At 45.9% G+C, this 23685-nt stretch overlaps 1 long non-coding RNA gene across 1 annotated transcript; it reads right to left on the bottom strand.

The window, feature by feature from the left end:
• Nucleotides 1-6453: 6453 nt before the first annotated feature.
• Nucleotides 6454-22647, bottom strand: LOC131399707 (uncharacterized). Its single transcript, XR_009217192.1, has 4 exons — nucleotides 22271-22647; nucleotides 21794-21889; nucleotides 6809-6955; nucleotides 6454-6728 (listed from the first exon to the last, which is right to left on the bottom strand). It is a non-coding gene; the product is annotated as an uncharacterized LOC131399707 (long non-coding RNA).
• Nucleotides 22648-23685: the final 1038 nt, after the last annotated feature.

Genomic DNA, 23685 nt, shown 5'->3' with positions numbered 1-23685 from the left:
TGCGCATGCCAGCGGCAAGGCAGGGCTCAGGGGCACTCACTGTCCTGGGGCCACTTGTGAGCGCTGGGCCCTCGACAGGAGACCTGGCTGCTCCTGCTGCATGTCCACCAGCATCTGCCCATGTTAGGAGGCCTGTGCACCTGTGCCTGCTCGAGCCTGCCCACTCCATCACCCCATCCAGCGTCGATGGAGCCTGACCATATGTCCTGCTGTGCATGTGCTTACCAACTTCTGCATTCAACTCCTCTGTATAATTGGGAAACTGAGGCCCGAAGGAGGCAGAGAGTGGCCCACAGCATACTACATAGGCAGAGTCAAGAAGAAAAGGGAGGACACTGGCTTCCTAGGCCAGGGCCCAACCCCTCCAGTCATGTTCACGTTGGAAATGAGAGCCCCTAAGATCCAGGTGAACTGTGCCCAACCCCTCCCAATGGGGCCATTTTTCTTCCTGCATCCCCACGTGCACACAGGCGTGCACAAACAGAAGCCAACTTCACAGTTAGGGACCACGGGAGGGTGGGTCAGGAGAGCGGACGGACACCCTGTAAGTGACAAGGGAAAGAGGAGACAGGGGTTGGAGACTGCAATGTAGTAGGGCATCCATTCTCTTGGCAACATGTCCACAGGTCTATAGCATGAGGGCGATCTTCAAATTTCCCACAGTCCTGCCTGGGCCGGGGCCATCTCCATAGTAGTTTCCAGGAGACAGAGTCTGGGGTTCTGCAGCCCACTGCTCTGGGCTCCTGGAACTGATCTGAGCACTCCACCCCCCAGTATAGATAGGGCTACAGGAGAGAAGGTCTCAATTTCCTTCTCTACAAATTAGGCACTTGCAGTGGCTGACCCCAAGGGTCCTGCATGCTTGGAAAGTCTGTAGACCCTGATTCTCTACCGATGACCCACTGTGCTCTGAGACCCTGGGAAACTGCTTTCCACTCCCTGGAGGTCCTTCAGAGCAGAGCGGCTTGGGTGATAGAGAACTAGGGATAGGGAAGAACATGCCAGAGCACTGTACACCAAGACTGGAGTCCAGTGACAAGACCAGTCCTTGTTGGACTCTCAACGTCCTCATTTGGGTGTGGGTGTTCTTTGTAATGGTCAAGGTGGGGATGCCTCATTAGTAGAGGACAACACTGGAGTGGACAGAAAATAGGAGAAATGGAGGCTTGCAAGGTCACTTGCACTGCCATCAGAGCCTGTAGGTCCTGCTTCTTTGCCCCTGGGACTCTGGAGATCCACTGCCTTGAGGACACCCAAATAAACTTGCCAGTTTCTTGAGTGGTGCTCCTGCCTGGGCTGCAGTGCTAGTGCTGGCCAACAGGGGGCAGGTAGCCTCCCGTGTCAGTGGTGTCCAGAGTGAGCGTGGCTGGAGCAAATGGAGCAGGAGGTCATGCAGAGTTGATTCCGGCTGTCTTCCCGCATCAGAAACCACAGGGAACCCCTGTTACCAGCGTTCACCTCTGCAGTCCCGCTGGTTAAAAGGCAGGAGAGCTCCCAGACATGCACAGTTATTCATGCAGCAACTGTGCGCCAAGCACTCACCCTGTGCCAGGTGCCCGGGTGGGCCTAAGCGCGGGGCTGAAGATGGCCAAGTGTTCCCTGCCTGCCTGGAGCTCACAGTCTGGAAGGAGACGGACAAAAGCACCAAAGCAAAGACATGAGAAAGAAAAGAGGAAGCGCTGGCCTGAAACACAACAGGGGGCTGTGAGGGAGGGCTGGGGGCACTGGTGGGAGGGTCTGAAAGGCCTCACTGGGGTGACATTTGCTGGGACCAGAATGACAACAGGGAGCCAGCCCTGCACAGGTCCAGGAGCAGTGTGTCAGGGAGAAGGCACCACTGGTGCAGAGACTGCCAGGCAGAAGTGAGTTTGGCCAGAGGAGGTTAGAAAGGTGCCCAGTGTGGCTGCAGGGAGCCTGGGAGGAGAGAGGAACAGAGGGAGGAGGGCAGGGCCAGCTCTTGGGGCCTGACAGACTGTGAGTCATCCCTTCCTCTCTGAAAACACTGCCCCAATGCCGTGCATCTTCAAACTACAAAGATTTAATATCTCAGAAGTTTTGTGGATGAGGAATCCAGGCAGATTATCTGGGTTCCTCTGTTCCAGATGCCCCACAGGCCAGGACTGCAGCCTCAACTGCAGAAGATTTGCTCCCAGGGTCATTCAATGGATTCAAGGGGCTGCTTGGACTCAGCAGGAGTTCCTTTCTGTCTGCGGGCCTGGGCACTGCCTTGGTTCTCTCCTGTGTGGGCCTCTACACAGTGCAGCTCAAAACACCTGTGCTTGAGTCCCCAGCTCAGGGATGACAGAGATAATGACAGAGAGACAGAGAGAGGTGGAACGTAAGAGAGGGAGTAAGAAGGAACTGATCGACTGTGTAATTAAAATTCAGACATGGCATACCTTCATTTTGGTGGAATATATTTGCAGAAGCCAGTCACTCACCACTTAGTGAGTTACACAGGATTGTGTCTCCCACAGTTGGGGATCACTGGGAGCCCTTGTGGAGGCCGCCCACCCCATAGGATGAGATGAGGCACTTGGGTCTCATTCTAAATATAATAGGAAACAATTGAAAGGTTTTGTTTTGATTTTTTTAAGCTTTATTGAGGTACAATTGACAAAATTGTGAGATATTTAAAGCGTACACCACAGTGCTTTAATATACATGTGAAAGGATTCCCATCATCTAGCTATGAAAAGTTTTAATCCCGAGGATGACAGTGTCTCAATTTCACTCATTAACCCCCTCATGATTCTGACATTCAAATGAGGCCAAGTTAGAAGTGACCGTTCCCATATCACATCGCTGGGACCTAGGCCCCTTTTGAGTGGTGTCCCATGCTACATCCGACCCCTTCTTATAATTCTTCCCTCTCTAAGTTTGTGCCTTAGCTACATGACACCAGCCCACAGGCGTTACAGATTTATCTCATATACAACTGATGACGTCCCAGGAAGTAGATTCTAACCTGACCCCATTGTATAGGCTGGGAGACTGAGGAGGACCTGAGAGGCGCACTGAGTTTTCCAGGACAGAGAAGTGTTAAGAAAAAAGAGGTCTGAATTTAGCTCTGTCTCCTCAAAGCTGGGATCCTGCTACACTTCCAGCCTTGCTGGCTCATTGTGTGCAGGTAAGGAGATGACACGGGGGAGGGGGGTGCAACAGCCAGAGGGGCCTTTGGGTAGTCTGACTGGGTGAAGGGGCTCAGGTAATGGGATTTTGACCTCACTTCCTTGGTGATAGGCCCCAACAGAACTTAGAACTCTGGGACCAGGCACTGTTCACTTGACTGGAGATGCTCCAGAGAACAAGACATTCTGCTGTTATGTCCCAAATTTCAAGGATTCTGGGCTGAGGAGACCCCAGAGTGAGAGACTTTTCTGTTGCTGTCGACGTTGGCTCAGCCCTCATCCCTGAGGCCACTGGCCATTTGGCAGGAGGCACCAAAGTTAACAAGGGCAGCACAGTGCTAGATGGGCCACAACTGTGATGCCACCTGGGCGGTCCCACAACCTGTGCCCCTCATCATGTGTGTGTACGTGTTGAGAGCAGAAGGCAGCAGATGAGGGGGCGGCCACTCCTGGGCAGGAGAGGGTGGTTTGGTTTTGGAAGCCTGGTGGGTCTGTCATGTTCATACCCCAGGTCATAACTGGCAGCATGAGAGGGGAGCCCCTCTACTCATATGTGACCTGAGCGCTAGAGGTCTCATCTCATTCCCTCCCTGACTCGAGTTCTTTGCAGAGGCCTCACTGGGCCTGTACTGAGGAAAAGAATTGCTCTTGGGAGTTTCCCCAGAGGCAATGTCCAGTCAGGCTCCTGATTCCTACTGGCCTGGACCCCGGGAATTCTTAGTAGAACTCCACTCAGGACATCATTGAGGAGCTGGCCGATGGGCTCAACTCCTTCAACTCCCTAGACATGGGGCAGGTGGACCAGGCCACCAACACCATCCAGTACTGGTCTGCGGTGAGAAGGGTGCAGAGGGGTCTCCACACCGAAGAACCTGAGATGATCAGGGTGGGCCCAGAACCCAGATTCACATCTGGGGACTCTCCTCGTCCCTCCTAGGGCTTTCCCACCTGAGTGTTCCACACGCAGGCTCCCAAAGGAATCTGGACCTCCACACACAACCCACTCGCTATGTGGTCGAGCAGAAATACATTCTTCACAAATCTGTTTGAATAGCAGAGAAAGTAATGTTCTCACTTTTCTCGAGGCCATGAGCATCTTAGCACTCTGTACTGTGCTGATTAACTACCCAGCTGGGTATCCCGTGGAGCACTCAGCTCCCCTGTCCTCGTGGACCTTCTCCAGGCTTCACAGATCATCACACATGACAGGCTGACATACACACAGGACAGACGTGGATTACTTGATTCTATACATTTCTCCGCAACTTGTCATTTCACAGAACACATCGAATCACTGTAGGCCTCTCAAGTCAGGAGCTGTGGCTTTATGTGACTCATAATGTCCAGACAGGAGGTCATTTGTCACAGCAACTCAGCATTTCAATGTTGTTGGACCTTGAAATGACTCAATTATGTGGCCACTTCAGCAGTGCTGCAGGGAACATCTTAAGTGTGACCTCACAGACTGTGGCAGTTTGGTAGGTCTGACGTAACACAGGATCACAGACTGGGTGGAAGCCCCCTGATGCCTACTGGCTAGGTCCTGGGCTCTGTCTTTGAAGAGCTGCCCTCAGGACATTGTCAAGGGGCTGCTCAATGTGCTCAACTACTCCAATTCCTTGGACAAGAGGCAGGTGCATCAGGCGACCAACAATGGCCAACACTGCTCTGGTCTAAGTGTGGACACAGAGGGGTCTCCACACCCAGGACCTCCAGATGACTGGGGTGGATCTGAAGAAACCATGGGGAGAAGTTTCCAGGTGAGTCTCAGTCTCAGCATCTATCACTTTAGAAGGTTGGGCTACATGGTCTCTGGCCTCAGCTCAGAGCCTGGCCCTGGTCCAAGACTTATTTCTAAAGTACCTGCCCCCTGGAAGGGCAAATGGGAAGGGGTGGTGATGGGGGCTAGTTATGGGCTAAGGGGGCTGTTTCTGATGGAGTTTGGTTGTCTGCCTTCCTGAACAATGTGATCAACTTCCAGAAATGGGGTGAGCTGAGCAACTGTGGTCTCACTGTGGGGAGGGTGGGGGTGCAGAAATCAGAGACTCCCCTGAGCAAGACCCTCTCTGGACCTATCCCTTGGGTCTTACATTGATTGGGAGAGTCTGATACACAGAGCTGGGGATCCCATCACATTTGCAGGTAGGGGAATGGGGTGGCACTAAGCACACCTTCCTGGAGGAGGAGCTATTTCAGCCCAACTGTGAGAAGAGGCTAGTCCTGGATGGACCTGGAGGGAAGAAGGGTTCCCATGCAGCAAAGACCCCAGCTGGGCTCCTCATCCCTCTGCCCACCCCTCACCGGGCTTGTCTGCATCCTGTCCTTCCTCTGTCCAGCAGTCAGAGTACTTAAGGAGATTCAGCTGCTCTAGGAAGCCTCAAATCAATACAACCTCAAAACTGAGGAGCAATTTGGGGCCTGGTTCCAGGCTGTGGAGACCCTTAGCGAGGAAGAGGTGAGGCAGGGCAGCAGTTAGTTGGGTGAGGGGAGACCATGGCTGTGGCTCCCTCGTCAGCCCCAGGCTCTGTTGCATGGTGACCCCTGGGGCATCGGGACTATAGCTGCCGACAGGTTCTGGGAGGGACACCTGAGGTGTGGCTCCTGGTAGCTCACAGCTCCACTCTGTCCTGTTGCTACAGCCTGTCCTGTCAGCTGGAGGACCCATTCCTGTGGGCCAGCAAGATTCGAAAGTTCTTCAAAGCAAAGAAGAAAGGGCCATCTTCAAGCTCAGGAGTGAGCGAGTGTCTGGACTGGCAGTGATAAAACCCAGGGGCTCAGTAAAGCTCTGGGCTAAGCGTCGGCCTGGAGAGTCGCACACCCAGTGCTGGGACCCCAGCCCCACTGCAGAGCCGGCCTGTGATAGGTGATTCCCCTCACCTTTCTGGGAAACGGTTTCCTCCTCTGTGAAAGGGGTGATGCTAAATGACGGCTCTCACGTCTGGACAAATGGGGTGCTGTGGATGCAGCACTCAGCACAGGGTTTGGAGCAGAGTGCAGCAGGGTCACAGAGGTGGGCCATGATATTTGGGAGCCCCTCCAATAATAAATCTCTTCTATTCAGTCACCAGACCCCCAGCACAGAGCCTGAACCAGAGGCAGATCACAATCCTGAGACCAGATCAAGTGCAGCCTCTTCTTCAGCAGCAAGGACACAGCAGGGACACTCGGGGCTCCCCAGGCCAGCTCCTCCCACCCTGATGCAAAGGAGAACATTGTAAGGCTTTCCCTTGGGTCCCTGGAGCCCAAGAGAGAGGGGATGACCCGCCCCAGCTCCCTGACATCTCTACCTCAGCACCTATTTACCCACTGGGGAGGTGCAATATTTATTTGTTGTTCATAGTAAATGCGAGATTTAAATGTTATATTAAAATCCTGTTCCTTTTCCAGCCGCCAAGTGGTGGTGTGGCTCTTTCACTTCCTGTGCTCGTGGAAATGAGACACAGAATCTCACACTCCTCCTTGAGCTAAGGCATCTCGCAGGGTCACAGCTTAGTGCACATGGAAGAGGGGAGGAGGGCCAGCGCCCCTCCCTGGCTGCTGAAGGTCATGTCCAAGACCCCCTTCCTCAGAGGACAGGCTCATTTCAGTGTGGTTCACCTGGGATTTAGAGGTGGGAGGTATTTTCAGAGGCAGAGCAACAACCACAGAAAATGGGTGTCTTTAAAAACTGCACTTACCAAGATCATGTCCTGCTCCAAGATATTGCTGCTTTTCTACAGCTTTGGAGAAAGAAGGAATGTTTCCTGCTTCTCTTGTGGAGGTTTCTTTTGACCAAATATCTGGAACTCATAGTCTTCTCATTCAATCTCCGGATTACAGCAGCACTAAGTGGGGAAAATCATATAAAAAGATAAAATTTGCATGTGGAAAAGAAAGGCCAGAGGAACGTCATTTGTGGATGGACTAAAGGGAGGCAGGACTCTCCCTCCTCACCCTCTCCAGGGCTCTGTGCTCAGATCAGAGTCCTCCTGGGGTCCTGGGCCAGGACTGCAAAGTCCCTTCTCGTTTGTTTTACATCCAGGGAGGAAGACTGTGACGCAGCTTTTAAGGCGACATCTGGGCCTCATTCCATAAACATCACTCTTCCCTGTGAACTAGGACTTCCAGCATCCCTGTGCTTCCGTTTACAATTCTCTTTAGGGCAGAAATTCCCCAGAAGGCCCCCAGCCTCTCTGTCAGGTACTGCGTGACCACTCCTCCCTGGCTGGGCCTGATGGATCAGGGTGAGCTCTGCTTTGCCTGGATAATGGACCATAATCCTGGCCAGTGAAAGATCTACACTCTCCCTTGCTGCCCAGGGTTTGATGTCTGGGCCTGTGTGGTTCTGAGGTCCATGGTCTCGGATAATCACCAGTTTACACACTCAGTCTTGTTCTTACTGACTCTTCCTAAAGGGGCAGCTGGGACAGAGCCCATAAAGTGTGTAGCTCCTGGGATGGCTGTGTTCTTTTCCACAGTCTTGTGCTGTGTTTTTGTCATGGGGGTATGACACTTCACTGTTCGGAGCTTTGTAAGAGCTTGCATGAGAGGGGTGTGGGGGTTCCAGCTGGGAATGCCACCAAACTCATGAACTGTGGATGTGTGTGCACACAGCCTTACCAATTAAAACACTGAAATGCTTCCCACCTGGGTAACACAGACACTGCTCTGAGCTCACCCTGAGGACCCACCCTACCACCAGGAGCTAAAGGGCTATCACCTGGCATTTGGAATGTCTTCCCCTGGAAACACCCTGCAAGACAAGGGCCAGATGAATTTCTTGGTACTTCTGAGTTATCCCCTCCTTCCTGACGGCTGCAAGTGACCAGACACACAGCAGCCTGGACTCTGCCAGGGAGGCCTTCTCAGGACAGCCAGCAGCTGAGGATAAATCCTGGTTCCTGGCAGCCCAGGCCCGTCCGGACGGGACATAGCCATCCAGGAATGTGATTTGCTACAGCAAGTACTGGGAAGGCTGTACTTTCCCTCCAAAGAGAAAGAGAAGTGCCAGGTCTCAGGGCCAGTCTGGGGCCAGGAGGAAGGCACTGTGTCCAAGGGGTTTCCCCTGCAGTACTGGAGGGCTCCTGAGAGCAGACCCAGCATGCAGCAACATTTCATAAGTCCTGTGTCTACCATATGGCAAAGGAGGGATAATTTATTGTATCTTTGGGCATCCAATGGCCAAAATGCACTGAGGGTCACCCAGAAGAGACCCATGTTTGCAGCAAGGGTCATATATCTTCTTTTTTTTTTTTTTTTTTCACATATCTTCTTTAAATATATATTCTCAGTTCTAAAATTCATTTGCTTCTTTTTTGTTTCCTGTTTTTGAGCTTTTCAATTTGTTCTTGTTCTGTTTCTTCATTTCATTAAATTGTTTATCTGTGTTCTCCTGTAGCTCCCTGAGCTGCTTTAGAAGGATTATTCTGGTACCTTCTTCCACAGTGCACCAGGGCAGTTTAACTTGAGCTTCTGTTCTCCACCTTTTGGTCCATGGCAGAGCCAATTAACTAAAGAGACTGTCAGAACTCTCTGTACACCCTCGAGACACAACATTGAATAGACAATCTCTGCTTAGTGGGGCCAAATCAGTGCATTCCACTGAATCCAACTCTGTGTTCCTTCTGCCATTACCCTAAACTCCTAATATCCTTTTCTTCAAAGTTTTCCTAGGTTTCTGTGTGTATGAACTGGGAAAAGGATACAGTTATTTTGGTTGGAACACAATTCCTCATGGGGCCCATTTTGTACCTCACCCTTTGGGATCTGCTGGGAGTTGAGTCCGCCTTGATGGAGTCTTGGTCTAGAAGCCAAGAAGGCTGGTGGGTGTAGGTCCTGAGGAGGATCAGCAGTGTCTTGCAAGGCAATGACCTCAGGGGAGACCACCATAGGATCCTCAGGAACAGAAGAGTTATACTCCTCAGACAGGAGGAGGAAGAGGGCTTCTTCTATTGACAAGGCAGACTCTGCACAATTTTGGAGTCTAATGTTTCAGCTTAATCAGGAACTGCCTGTATGTCCCCATACAGTTTTCAGGACCCTATTCCTTTTAAATCAATTCCATCACCTTCACCACTGTGTGGATAGGAATTCAATTTGTGTTGTAATTCAACTACTTGCAGGAAGAGACTGTTAAGTTTTCAGAAATCTCAGCTCTGAAGGTATAGGAAATAACTGTTTTACTTCAGGGAAGATATAGAAACTTCAGGTCAGTTATGGTGCTTGAGCTGAGCTGGGAAGTTGACACCCTGAGTTCATCTTTTTCTTTCTTAATTTAATCTTGTGCAATTAGGAGCAAGTAGCTAATTTTTTTTTTCATGATTATATAATTGTGTATTTTTTTTTTATTTTTTTTATTTTTTGTTTATTGCAGTAACATTGGTTTATAACATTGTAAAAATTTCAGGTGTACATCATTGTACTTCTAGTTCTGCATAGATTACATCATGTTCACCACCAAAATACTAATTACAACCCATCACCACACACATGTACCGAATTATCCCTTTCACCCTCCTCCCTCCCCCCTTCCCCTCTGGTAACCACCAATCCAATCTCTGTCCCTATGTGTTTGTTTATTGTTGTTATTATCTACTACTTAATGAAGGAAATCATGCGGTATTTGACCTTCTCCCTCTGACTTATTTCACTTTGCATTATACCCTCAATGTCCATCCATGATGTCACAAATGGCTGGATTTCATCGTTTCTTATGGCTGAGTAGTATTCCATTGTGTATATATACCACAGCTTCTTTATCCATTCGTCCCTTGATGGGCACTTAGGTTGCTTCCAAGTCTTGACTATTGTGAATAACGCTGCAATGAACACATGCGTGCATGTACCTTTACAAATTGGTGTTTTCAAGTTCTTTGGATAAATACCCAGCAGTGGGATGGCTGGATCATATGGTAGTTCTATCCTTGATTTTTTGAGGAATCTCCATACTGTTTTCCATAGTGGCTGCACCAGTTTGCACTCCCACCAGCAGTGTATGAGAGTTCTCTTCTCTCCACATCCTCTCCAACACATGTTGTTTCCTGTCTTGTTAATTATAGCCATTCTGACGGGCGTCAGGTGATATCTCATTGTAGTTTTGATTTGCATTTCCCTGATAGTTAATGATTTTGAACATCTTTTCATGTGTCTGTTGGCCATCTGTATATCTTCTTTGGAGAAATGTCTGTTCAGGTCCTTTGCCCAGTTTTTAATTGGGTTGGTAGTTTTTTTGTTGGTAAGAGCATGAGTTCTTTATATATTTTGGAGATTAAGCCCTTATCAGAAGTATGGTTTGCAAATATCTTCTCCCAATTGTTAGGTTGTCTTTTCGTTTTGTTGATGGTTTCCTTTGCTGTGCAGAAGCTTTTTAGTTTGATGTAGTCCCATTTGTTTATTTTTTCTATTGTTTCTCTTGCCCGGTCAAACGTGGTGTTTGAGAAGATGTTGCTAAGACTGATGTCGAAGAGCATACTGCCTATGTTTTCTTCTAGAAGTTTCACAGTTTCAGGTCTTACATTCAAGTCTTTAATCCATTTGGAGTTAATTTTTGTGTATGGTGTAAGGTAAGGGTCTACTTTCATTTTTTTGCATATGGCTATCCAGTTTTCCCAACACCATTTGTTGAAGAGACTTTCTTTTCCCCATTGTATGTTCTTGGCTCCTTTGTCAAAGATTAGCTGTCCATACATGTGTGGGTTTATTTCTGGGCTTCCAATTCTATTCCATTGATTAATTTTAATACATTTGTTAGTTTGTCAAAAGTGACTTAAAGTACCAGATACATGGTCACCGAGAACCGTGCCTCTTAAAAATATTTGCTTAGGCATATCCAGTGGTGCTATTTTGTATATCTCTACTGCCACAGGCAATCACTGCAGTCTTTAACACTGGAAACCGGGTTGCTGGTACCTTTCAATTTAATCGGATTAGAGAATCAACTCCATTAGAGTTTTCTCCATTAGAGAAAACATATCTTTAAGACTCTGTTCTTCTAGAACCATCCTTGGTACCAAAATCTGTATTAGAGTTCTCCAGAGAAAAGGAACATATGTATAGAACATGAAGATACACATTTGTGCATCCGGACATACAGTCGTGCGTAGCTTTATGACAGGGATACATTCTGAGACGTGTGTCATGCTGATTTTGTCAATATGTGATCACAGAGTGCATTCACACATACCTAGATGGTGTAGCCTACTACACACCTAGGCTATATGGCACTAATCTTATGGGACCACCGTCATATACGTGGGCTGTCACTGAGCAAAACGTCATTATGTGCTATATGACTCTATGTTTATGTGTATGTGTATGTATATGTACACACACAGAAAAACACATATAAAGAGATTCATTTCATGGAATTATTCTTTGATTGTGGGATCTGGCAAGTTTGAAGCGTAGGGAAGGCCAGCAAACTAGAAACTAGGCAGGATTTTAAACTGTGATCTGAGGTATAATTTCTGCTTCACCAGGAAACCTCAAATTTCCTCTTATGAGTTTCAACTGAGGAACGAAGACCCACCCAAATTTTCAAGGGAATAGCCTCCAAAGTCACCGATTATAGATGTGTTTGATTAAACTACAGGGTACTAGAACCTAGCCAAATGGACACATTAGACTAACCATCACAAGTTGTAAGAGTTCTTTATATATCCTGAATATTAAACCCTTAACAGATATATGATTTGAAAAGATTTTCTCCCATTCCATGGTGGACTGGAAGCCCTGAGAGTTTTTGTTTTTTTAAGGCAAGCCCCTGACTTAAACTTTGATTTTAGAGGAATCCATTTCAAAGAGACATCCACTTCAAAGATGGCTATCTGGAATAAACACATCCTCTGCCACATGACTCATTAAAGAGCCAGGCCACCTCCTCCCACTGAGGCTCCTTTCTTTTTTAGAGATCTTGGTTGATTTAGAGAACTGGCCATTTGGGACACTTGGGGTTTTTTTCTTTCTTTTTCTTTCTTCTCCCGCTCTTATGTTTAAATTCAGGGATAAAGAGTAAGCCCCTGAAACCTTAGACTCCCACACTCCACCCCAATAAAGGCAGAACTCCAGACCCCTTCTCTCTCTCTCCCTCCCCATCAAACCTCACTGTGTGGCCCCAGGTGTGCTGTGTAATTTCCAGGTCCTGTGAGTATTAAAACTTTATTTTCTCCAAGTTTCCTGACGGTGGGGCCAGCCCCGTCTTAGCAGTTAAGTGCGCGCGCTCCGCTACTGGCGGCCGGGTTCGGATCCGGGTGTGCACCGATGCACCACTTGTCCAGCCATGCTGAGACCGCGTCCCACATACAGCAACTAGAAGGATGTGCAACTATAACATGCAACTATCTACTGGGGCTTTGGGGAAAAAAAGGAGGAGGACTGGCAATAGATGTTAGCTCAGAGCCAGTCTTCCTCAGCAAAAAGAGGAGGATTGGCATGGATGTTAGCTCAGGGCTGATCTTCCTCATTAAAAAAAAAAAGTTTCCTGATGGTTACTGCTGAAAGGCATCTTGCAGTCATAATAAGAACCACACGGCTGGTCCAACCACAACACTGGTTACTGACAGGCTGAGACTGCCACAAAACTGCTTATTGTTAAGTTTTAGGAGTTTTGTACATACTCTGAGTACAAGTTCTTTATCAGAGATAGGATTTCCAAATCTTTTTTGCCAGGTTGTGACTTGTCTTTTCATTCTCTCTATAGTGTCTTTCAAAGAGCAGAAATTTTTAATATTGATAAATCCCAATTTATTAATTTGTTCTTTTGTGGATTCTGCTTTTGGTGTCATATCTAAGACCTAATTCAAAATCACAAAAGATTTCTCCTTTATTTTCTTGTACAAGTTTTATAGTTTTAGGTTTTACATTTACACCTACGGCCCATTTTGACTTCATTTGTTTACATAGTACAAGGCATGGATTGAAGTCCTTTTATTTCGCATCTGGATATCTAATGGTTCCAGCAACCATTTGCTCAAATGACTATCTTTTCTCCATTGGGTTGCCTTTGCAACTTTTTTTGAAACCACTGTTCTGTATATGTCTGGTATATTTCTAAGTATATATGATGTAACTATCACACTGTCTTGAAAATTAACTTTATCACAATTTTGAAATCAAGTGCAGTTAGTCCTCCAACCGTGTTCTTCAAAGTTGTTGTGGCTGTTTTAGATGCTTTGCATTTTAATATGAATTACGAATGAGTTCTTCAATTACTACCAAAAAAGAGCCATTCTGGATTTGGACTGAGGTTCCCTTGAATCTGTAGATCAATTTGTGGAGAAATGACATTTTAAAAATATTCAGTCTTCCCACCTCTGAGCAAGGTGTTTAGATATAAACATATACACACAGACATATATTATATAATATATATATTTTTCATTTATTTAAAATTTTTCTTGGCATTGCTTTGTATTTTTCCATGTACAAGTTTTTAATATCTTTTCTGAGATTTACCCTTAAGTACTTTATATTTTACGATATATTATAAAGGACATTTTTATATCATTTTTTGATTCTTCATTCCTACTTTATAGAAATAAATGTTATGTTTAGAACCTCCAGATTAAAGGAAAGTCATTTTAGGAGAGAGTATAAGATATGATCTTGGTGACAGTTTTCACAGAAATCTATTTTTAGGGTTCCATTGAGCTAACATAGAACAGGTCAGCATTTGACCCATATACTACATTGCCAGCACCAAAAATCCGTGGCTCTGTATGTGAAGTGTTTTTCTAGAGAAGAAGATTGGATAAGCAAAAATGGGGAACTTTTCAAAGTGAGGAAGAGCTCTAGGCATGAAAGAGGAAAATGATGCACGTGCTTGCAGCACTCTGCCCTCAAACCCCCAGAAATGCGCCCCTGCCTCGTGGGTACATGACCCTCCAAATACACCTGCAGGCCGTGCCTGGCAGTTTTCTTAGTTAAGCGCACACACATACACACACACACATGCATGCACACAGACACATACATACACACACAGGGAAAATAATGTTCATAGAGCTCTGCCCACAGATCTCCCTCAGCATAGAAAGATCAATCTTCACTCTCTTTAGATCTTATTTTTGAGAAGTCCAGACGTCTATCTTCCAGTAAAAATATAATGTGAACCCAAGTACCTGCCAGTCTCGAGTTTCTGTCCCATTTCTTAGAAAATGATCAAATTAAATTCAGAAGTGTGAAAATCACTTTTGCAAATGTATTAGGCACTTTCTCTAGAGTCTGACTATCTCCCAAATTCTCCCCACTTGGGTAAGTAATGTGGTGGTGTAATCAAACATCCACTGCCTACATTGACACACCTCAGTTTGTGGAGAGTAGTGACACTATAAGGGACCTACTTATCTAATACAGGAGTCAAGAGCCAAATCTGGCTTCAGAGATGTTTTGATCAGCCATTGCGACGACAGAAGAAAGAGGAAGAGGAAGATTTAAGTGAATTGGTGCGGCAAGCACTCTTCAGTTTATCATGGAAAATATCCCTGATATCTTACCCTAGGCTTCTGCACAGAGCACAGTTACCATCTTTCACGGTCCCTAAAAGCCTTTGAGGTGGTTATGCCCAAACCCTCCTTTTGGTGTGTAAACGAAGTTTTATGCTCAGAGAGGTAAAGTGATTGGTAACTAGCTCCTGCTGATAGGTAGGGATTGATTTCAGTATTCCAGGGCACCAGCGCAGGACTTCTCAACTCTGATTGTACATTAGAATATCCTGAAGACCCTTTTAAAAATACCTACACTTGAGGCTTAAGGTCAGCCATTCTGATTAAAGTGACCTGGGATGGGGTCTTGGAATTTATGATTCCAGTGTGCAGCCAAGGTGCAAACCCACTGACACAGAATACCACCAGACTGTCACAGAGGAGATTTCTATTAGAGAGTGAAGATCAGGAGAGTGCTGCTTCTCAGAGGCAAATTTTAATTCCTTTGTGGAAGCACGCACAGCACAAGAAAAATTCACTTTGGGCATAACTCATTAAAAGAGCCTGATTTTTTACTGTCAAGGACATACATAAAGGAATATTCCTTTTATGTATATCATACTGAAAAACTAGAAGCAAATGAACATTGAACAGTAGGAGGATAGGTTTAAAAGTCAAGACATGGATTAACGGTTTTAAAGTTAAACTTTTGTGCATATATGTATAGCAAGAAGTAAAATGGAATGTGTTCACCAGCTAGAAACTGGAAACCATCACAGGTTCCTTAATAAATTAAAAGTACAAACTTTTGTTTATATAAAAATACAAACCAAGAATGCCTCTAGAATTGCTTTATGGCTTGTAGTGAAGGTACAGGTGTGTCACCTCAGAAAGGAGATATGGTGACTAAGAAGTCACCGTATCTCCCACAGGGGAGAGGGGAGTGGACCCTGAGGTCATAATTTAACAAACTTTACGTCAGATTTTGAAATAGGTCCTGGTAAGATATATTTCAAAGTGGTTATATTATTTATCCAGTAAACAAGGTGCATAAAGGGCTTCACTCTTTTGGCAGAATGGACTTTCCAGAGATGATCACACCAATACATTTATCCCATTCCATATGCACTTCTTACAACTTAACTGACACCCCTTCTCCTGAAAGGTGGGGGTCTATGTTCCCTCCCTTTGAATCTGCCCCATAGGAGAATCTAAATGATGCTATATGGCTTCTGAGGCTCAGTCATAAGACATGACATGGATTTGGCTGGCTTGCCCTGGTGGAATACCGCTCCTGTGCTGAGAAGAAGGCAGCATCGCCCATGAGGAAAGAACATGTGGAGCAGCTGAGGGGAAAAGGAATGAATCCCCAAGCAACAGTCAGAATCGATCCCCATTCGTGGGAGTGAACTTGACTTCACATGACTTCAACCCACAGCCTTTGAGTCTTCCTGCCAAGGCCCAGACATCGTCCAGCAGAAGCATGCCAGCCCCTCTGTGCCCTGTCCATGGTCCTGACCCACAGAATCTGTGAACTTAAATATTGCACCTCTAAGCCCCTAAATTTTAGGGTGGTTGTTATGCAGCCCTAGACAATACAATTGGGTTTACCCAGGGGAGTCAAATATTAAGGAGACCTTTGACAGCTGTGGTAGATATGGACACTGTGTAATAATAGATGAGATACTTTCTTTATCAACATTCACACATTTGAAATACATTGCCGTTCAAGTGTAGTATTTATTGACACAATTACACACACACATGGGTGCACATACACACAAACACACTCACACAGTCCACGCTTTTGCAGGGTAACGCAGGACTATAAAATGACCATTAGAGCATCTAAAAATCAATGGGAAAAATACAATTGTTTTACAACATTCAAAATTTTTGGTGAAAACATTAAAAACGTAGGAAAACTTAAAAATAGCTACTATTTATACTATAATTAAAAAGATAGACAACTAAAGTGTCTAATTTCTTTTTAAAAAATCTTATTCAGAGTAGTCTGAACAGTGCTTCCTCCTTTGCATCATATTTTTCCTCTGTCTTGCTGCTTGTCATATCTTCTCCAAGTTTAGATCAGCTTCTAACATTTTACCCTTTGCACTTTCAACGTCTCAGTGTGTCTCTCAGAATTCCATTCAAGTAAAATGGACACGACTGTCCCTTTCCCAGGACGTCCTCACCCTGTCCCCCTCTATGTTGATAAGCCCCTGCACTCGGTTCCTCTGGTCGCACATCTACAGTCTCTCAATCGTGGCAGAGTCCTCATGTCCATGCTCAGCTGTCTCCTAATCACACCCAAGTCCACTTTCAGCGTCACCACTTTTTGATTCTTTGCTGCACTTTTATCCTTCTTGGGTGAGTCTCTCTTTTGATGATCCATTTTTGGCAGGAGACAGGGAGGCAACCCAACTAAACACTTTGCTATGTGTGTGTGACCCGGACAACAGCTACACGCCAAGCAATCACCAACAGGCTCTGAGAGAAGATTCCTTGCTGATCATGATGCACGTTTGTGCTGATGTAGTGACTGCAGACTGAACAGGCTGAAGCAAACTGGTCCTTCATGCAGCCACAGTCAATAAAGCTGTGCTAACTAGACCATGAACCTCATTTTTGAGTTACTGGTGTTATTTAACTAAACCATAGTAATTGAAATTTGTGCATACTGGAACCACGCAAAGTGAGGATTCTCTTTACACAATAACAACTTGTGGAAGGTGTTTCTGAGGTAACATTGTAACGAAGAATTGCTAGGCCAAGATCTCAGATACAATAGAAATCCAGAGAGTTGAACTTGACATTTTGCCACTGCCTTTGCCTTATGGACATTTACAAATCCAGAGAAGTTGATGAGAGGTCAATCTCCACTTCTGGCAGAGTGACAAGACTAGGGGGACACATGTTTAAGTCCAGAGCCCACTGAGGCTGCCATTTTAGCAATCCCCTTCCTAGGAATTAGGACTGGGACCCTGAACAGAGACATTTTAGCTATTAATTAAGCCCTCATAAAGACTGCAAGCCAACTTGGAGCTCTCTTGTTGGCCCACAAATATCTCAGTCCCTAACATTGGATTAAGGAGATTCCAGATTGATGGGGTTCCCTTAAGCACTAGAATATATTCTAGGCCTTAAATTATTTCTACAAATAATTGTGAAAATAAAATATGTAGCTCAAACTCAAAAATAACTAGGCTAATGTGGAGACGTGACAATATAAACGAGACCATAAGAAGCACCAATAATAGAACAAGATAAGTAACTGCTCCAGATATGGGAATCACTAGGCATAAGCCTGAGGAGTCCAGCTCCTGGTTAAAAGCCTGTGTGCTCTGGACTGAATGTTTGAGTCCCCAAAAGTTCATATGTTGAAGACCTAATCCCCAATGTGATGGTATTTGGTAAGGCCTCTGAGAGATAATTAGGTTTAGATGACACCATGGGGTGGAGCCCCATGATGGAATTAGTGCCCTTATTAAAAGAGGAAGAGATCAGAGCCCCTCTCTCCGCCACGTGAGGACACAGTGAGAAGACGGCCATCCATGAACCAGGAAGGAGGCCCTCATGAGATACTGAATCTGCCAGCACCTTGATCTCAAAATCCCAGCCTCCAGAACTGTGAGAAATTAAGGTGTGTTATTTAAACCAACTAGTCTACAGTATTTTGTTACAGGAGCCCAAATGGACTAAGACACTCTGGGTGATTTTTCAGGCCTGACCATAGGTAACTACAAAGGCTTTACCTAACTGGACTCACGGGGAAGCTGCCTTCCCTCCTCCAGACTTGGGGCACGGCCAGCGCACCGTGGTCTCTGAGGGGAGCTGCAGTCAAGGACTCAGGCCTCTCTAGCCAGGCACGCTCTCCCCATATTTGCATTCCTAGCCCTAGCACCTCCACCCCAAGGTCTCCTTCTCTGAGGCCTCCAACAGAGGTCTTCCGCAGGCCCCTCTGCTGAAGACTCCTTATGTGGGGAGCAGGGAAAAAACTAGAAGACACTTTTCTCCTCTCTGACTCAGTACCCCATAATTTCCCACTCCTAGCCCATCACTCTAAGCCTCTCCCAGACCCCAGGTTCCAGAAAAAAACCGACGCCTTTTGTTTGGGGTCTCTGAACAGTGAGATGACCTCTAATCTGTGCTGATCCACACGACCCTCACACAGTGGCCATTCCGCGGGGGAAAATGAAAGAGGAGGAGCTGATAGTTCCTCCAGTTTCAGTCTCTTGCTTATACCATCACAGTATGTGACTAAAGGTTTAACTCTTTTATTTTTGGTTTGTTATTTTAATTGGCTACTCTGACACCATGCCGTTCAGTTCTCTCTCTCAGCCCAGGTGATCTCCTGACAATAGCTTTATATAATTATGCTTACTCGATGCAGGGAGATAAAAGACAAGGTAAAATATTCTGGTAGAGATGTGAAACATATCTTTAAAAAGGATGAAGCAAATTTGGAAAAATAAAAATAAAAATAAAAATTCTAAAACTGAGAAGTATATAATATTAAGAACTCAATGGATGTGTTTCAAAGTGCACATCTTAGAAACAGCTAAAGAAAAATTAGTAAGCAGGATAAATGCTAGGAAAGAAATCCAGAATAAAGCCCAAAGAAGCAAAATCTTGAAGAAAAGAGAGAAACCATGAGAATAGAATATAAAGAATTCTTAAATGCATTTTGCTAGAATCACCACCTAAAGAGAGAAATAGGCAGAAGCAATATGCATTTGAAAATGACTAAGAACTTTAAAATTGATGAATGACTACTCCACACAGTCAATAATCTCAGCGGATTGCAAGCACGACAAAAAAAGAATTCCACATCTACACTGATTATGATGAAATCACAAAAAAAGAAAGGAATGAAAAGACAAAGAGAAAACCTGAAAGCAGTTAGGAAGAGGTACAAAGAGGAAAAAGGGGAGGAAAAGGAATAAGAAAGAAAGAACAAATTAACTGATATCTAATTTTTCTACAGCAAAAATGGAAGGTGGATCACAATGGAAAAACAGCTTTAACGTGCTGAAACAATATAATGACAAACCTAAGAATTCTAACCAAGTTAAAACTTTTGGAAAAAGGAGAAAGTAAAAACACTTACATGAAAACAAAAACTGAGATTTACCATTAACATATTGTAGGGGAGCAGTATTTGCTACATCAAAATGTGTCTCTTTGGCTTCACTACTTTTAAGACCAAAAGACTCAGGAAGAAATTTTGGCCTTCCCCCTAACTGCCTAAAAGAATTTAAGATAGAAGGCCAGTACCAGGAAGGAGCTCTCACCATAGATAACTAGTGTAATATTTACTAGGTGTGGTAGACAGGGAGTAACTAAGTAAGGCCCATTTGATCAAACTCCTCCCCACATCCCATCATCTCTGCAAAACATGGCAAACGTCTGTTTACCCAAAATTTGCTTTTCCATCTCCACGAGAATGCCATGTGAACTCCTTCCTCCTCTTTGAAGTCTCAAACCACTACCCCCAACATCCTCTTTTGTCTTTAGCTGAAGTATTTAAGGTGTTTAGGGTGGTGGCTTTGGCCATTTTGGCAAGTTACTCAGTTTTCCTGGGTTTCTTCCATATATAAATTTTGTTAAACTTTCTTCGATTTTCTCCTGTTATTGTGCCTTATGTCAATTTAATTCTTAGACCAGCCAGAAGCACGTAGAGGGCAGAGAAAAATTTCTTGCTCCCCTACAATATCAAACTAAAGGGTAATAGTCAAGGATATATCTTAAGAAGAAAGGGGAAAATGCCTGAGAACAGGATGGAGAAACAGGAACAAATTAAGAACAACAAAAATAATAAATGTGGGTAGCTCCAAGTAAAGAATGTATAAAACAAAGATAATACGTGATAGGCTTTAAATATATATTTATATATTATATTTATAGTTTTATAGTTATATCATAATTTAAGTACACAACAATAATAATCTAGAAGTCTGGGAGGGATAAATGGGGTCCTTCCACTCTCTGGGAAGAAGGTATAAGTACTAATCACTGTTAGACTTTGATAAAGTAGGGGAGCCACTAAGATAATAGAAAAAATATTTATTTCTCCAAGAGGACAGAGCACACAGGAAAGAGAAGGAGGTGAGTTTACTAGAGATATGGTGGAGGAGGAGGAGCAGGAGGAGGAAGATAGAGTGACGGGGGAGGGTACTAAGGGGAGAAGAGGGGTCTGGAAATCCAGAGGAAAGTGTTTCAAGGAGGAGGAATTGTTCAATTGTATCATCTGTATCAAACGCACCTGAAGGACTGAGTGAGCTAAGAACAAAAACTTAACCTTGAATTTAGCAAAATGGAAATCATTGGTGACCTGGATAAAGGCCATTTCAGTCAAGAACAATGGCGAAAGCTGGAATGGAATGGGTTCAGGAGACAACCTGAGGAGAGGCAGCTTGAATGGAGCAGAGAAACAGAATGTTAAATGGAGAGGAATCTGGGGTCACAGGAGGTTTGCTTGTTTAATTCACAATCTTAGGGCATGTTCACACTCAGATGCTGGGAAGGAATCATCACAGACACGGGACTCCAGAACTCTGGGATGTAGCCTGAAAGGACTTCCCAGTCCAAGTTTACTCAAAGCCACAACTTTACGCTTGAAAATAAATGGGATTTTTGTCATCTATTTCATAATACGGGTATACCCCACAGAATATATCCCCAATTAATGTTTCCCCAGAAGAACACATGTGAGTTTTTAACACCCAAACTGCATAGCAGCTACTTATTGCTCAATATATTTTCAGCTGATATTTACATAAACGTTACACTGAATTTTCAAAAAATACAACATTTGCAACTAAATGCTTTGCTAGAAAAACTTCATGTTGCTTCCGATTACAACTGGGAGACCATCAATCATGGTAGTCATTTGCAAATCTTTGGTGTATCAACAAGATGTACAACATCTGATGTTCCTGGTCTAAGAGAGGCCGCGGCCACTGCACACAGCCACGGTATGTTAACAACCACATTGACTGGGAGTGACCACGAAGCCATGTTTCAAGCATTTTACTTTCTAACATATTTGTTAACTTATATCTAGGTGCCACATTGCGATTTAGGAAATTGGTAGGGTTTTTCCAGGATTTACTAGGTCTTAATTTTTGCTACTTAAAATAATGGGAAATATGTTCTCCTTAGTTTTTTCTCAGAGAAAATCTGACACTTCAAGCACAAATTACTGGCAGTTATCGACGTTAGATGCTTGCCTTGTCTTGTTTTAAATGTTTAATTACTTACCTCAGAAATTCCTTAACTTACTTTCTTCCAAGTCTCGTAGTAAAACGGATGCTCCAGAAAGTTGGACCACAGATTTTCTGCTGTTCTGCATCCTCCCTGCACAGAATTGGGGCTGTCAATACTCGTTTGAGAAGCAGGTAGTAACGCAGAACTTGCAATTATCAGAGAAACTAAATGGGAAGACGACTTAGGAGAATTAGCAGCCTAACCCCCAACAGCAACAAATTAGTAACAGTGGTTCCACGGGATATTTAAAAAGGGAGATCAGAAGTGGTTCCAAAGGAGCTGCATCGTGCGGCATAAATGCTGAAATCGCGCATCACCTTCCTACACAAACTCTCCTAACCTTTCGGGAAGGACCAACGGGAACTTCTGGTCCTGCGGCCTGTGTTCCTTAGGCCCAGAGGCCCACACCGGGACGAGGACGCCCGAGAACCAGGCGTGTGGGCGTCAGAGAAGGGGCTTGGGGTCACTTACAGGGGCACCGAGTTTCTGTCAGTGTAACGCGGGAATTAGGGCTGTCCATGTGACGTCTTCTCCTCTGACAACGTGGCAACAGTCCTTCCAAGGGGCCCGAGCAAGGTGTGGACGGTTCAGCCGGGCGAGGTCCCCGGGGCGCTCTGCAGTGAGCCCGAGCGCGGGGTCCAGAGCGAGGATCCCGGCAGCCCTGAGGGAGGGAGGGGAGGGCGGGAGAGGGGACTTTGAAAACCCAAGTTCCACCTACGCAGGTCCCGGTATTTCCACTGTCGCCAGTGAATTCATGGTTTCCAGTATCAGCCACGGAGCTTTCGCTTGGGTTCCAGGCAGCCTCAGCAACAGCCAGGACCGTTGGTGCCGTTAGCTCGATCGCCGCCTGCGTACTGGCCCCAATGGGCGCGACCCGGCGTCACTGCACGTGCCCGTAGGAGGGGGGGAGGGTCAGGGCATGGACAGTGGGCGTGGCAAACGGGCAAATCGGACGGAATGGCGGTTGTACCTATCGCCCGTCAGGCAAGCTGCGAGAGGCGCCAGGACACTCGTTGGTCTGTGAGACGTCCAACTTCTCGGGGTTAGGGGCGGTTTGGGGAGATCCCGGCGCCGAGGTGCATGCTGGGACCACCCTCGGCACGCGGAGGAGGGGGATGGGTCGCCGGGCCCTTCGCTCCGCATTCTGGGAGCTGTAGTCTCTTAACCGCTACCAGCTGCAACTTGCAGCGCTGCAGGACTACAACTCCCAGAATGCACCGTGCTCAGGGTCCGCTTAGCTCTCGAGGGAGGGGCGGGGTGGTGTGCGCGTGTCTGTGGCTGCTGGAGGGTGTGCTGCGCCCGTTCCCCGGACATTGAATCCCTGGGAGGGACGTGAGGGGAGGACGGATACCAAGGAGTTAGGACGGTGTGACAGCTGTGACGTGCTGCAGCGGGACTGCCGCATGCAGCTCGCTTTTCCCCTGAATGGAGTCTGGACTCCAGTCTCCTCCCTGCTGTGCGCCCACAGCCTCCCTCCGCATCTTGATTCCTCCTCCCGCCTGTGTGCCTGTGCATCTCTCCAGAGCATCATCCTAGTCCAGGCTCAGGAAGCTGCTTGCTTTTCTAAATTGCTTCTCCGAACGGATTTAACATCCCAGCAACTTGCCACTTTGCCTGCTGCCCTCTGCTTTCTCCAGCCAACGTGCCCCATTTCGGCAGCTTTGGGGAGAAATTCACCCAAGTTATGGCCCCAGTGGAAAGGGCAACTTGAGTTTACACGGATGGCAACATTGGCTGTTGCTTCCTGAAAATGTCACCCTCATGGGGCGCCATTTTCGCAGATGTGGAAATGGAAGCATTTGTGAGGCTAGTCATTGGTTTACCCAGGATCTGCTGAGAGCGGAAGAGAACAATCCCAATTCCCAGACAGGTATCTAGTGGGCCAT

This window comes from Diceros bicornis, chromosome 39 (genome assembly GCF_020826845.1).
Source record: "Diceros bicornis minor isolate mBicDic1 chromosome 39, mDicBic1.mat.cur, whole genome shotgun sequence".
Lineage (NCBI taxonomy): Eukaryota > Metazoa > Chordata > Mammalia > Perissodactyla > Rhinocerotidae > Diceros > Diceros bicornis.
The sequence above is the reverse complement of the archived record's forward strand: the minus strand, read 5'-3'. Positions and strand labels throughout refer to the sequence as shown.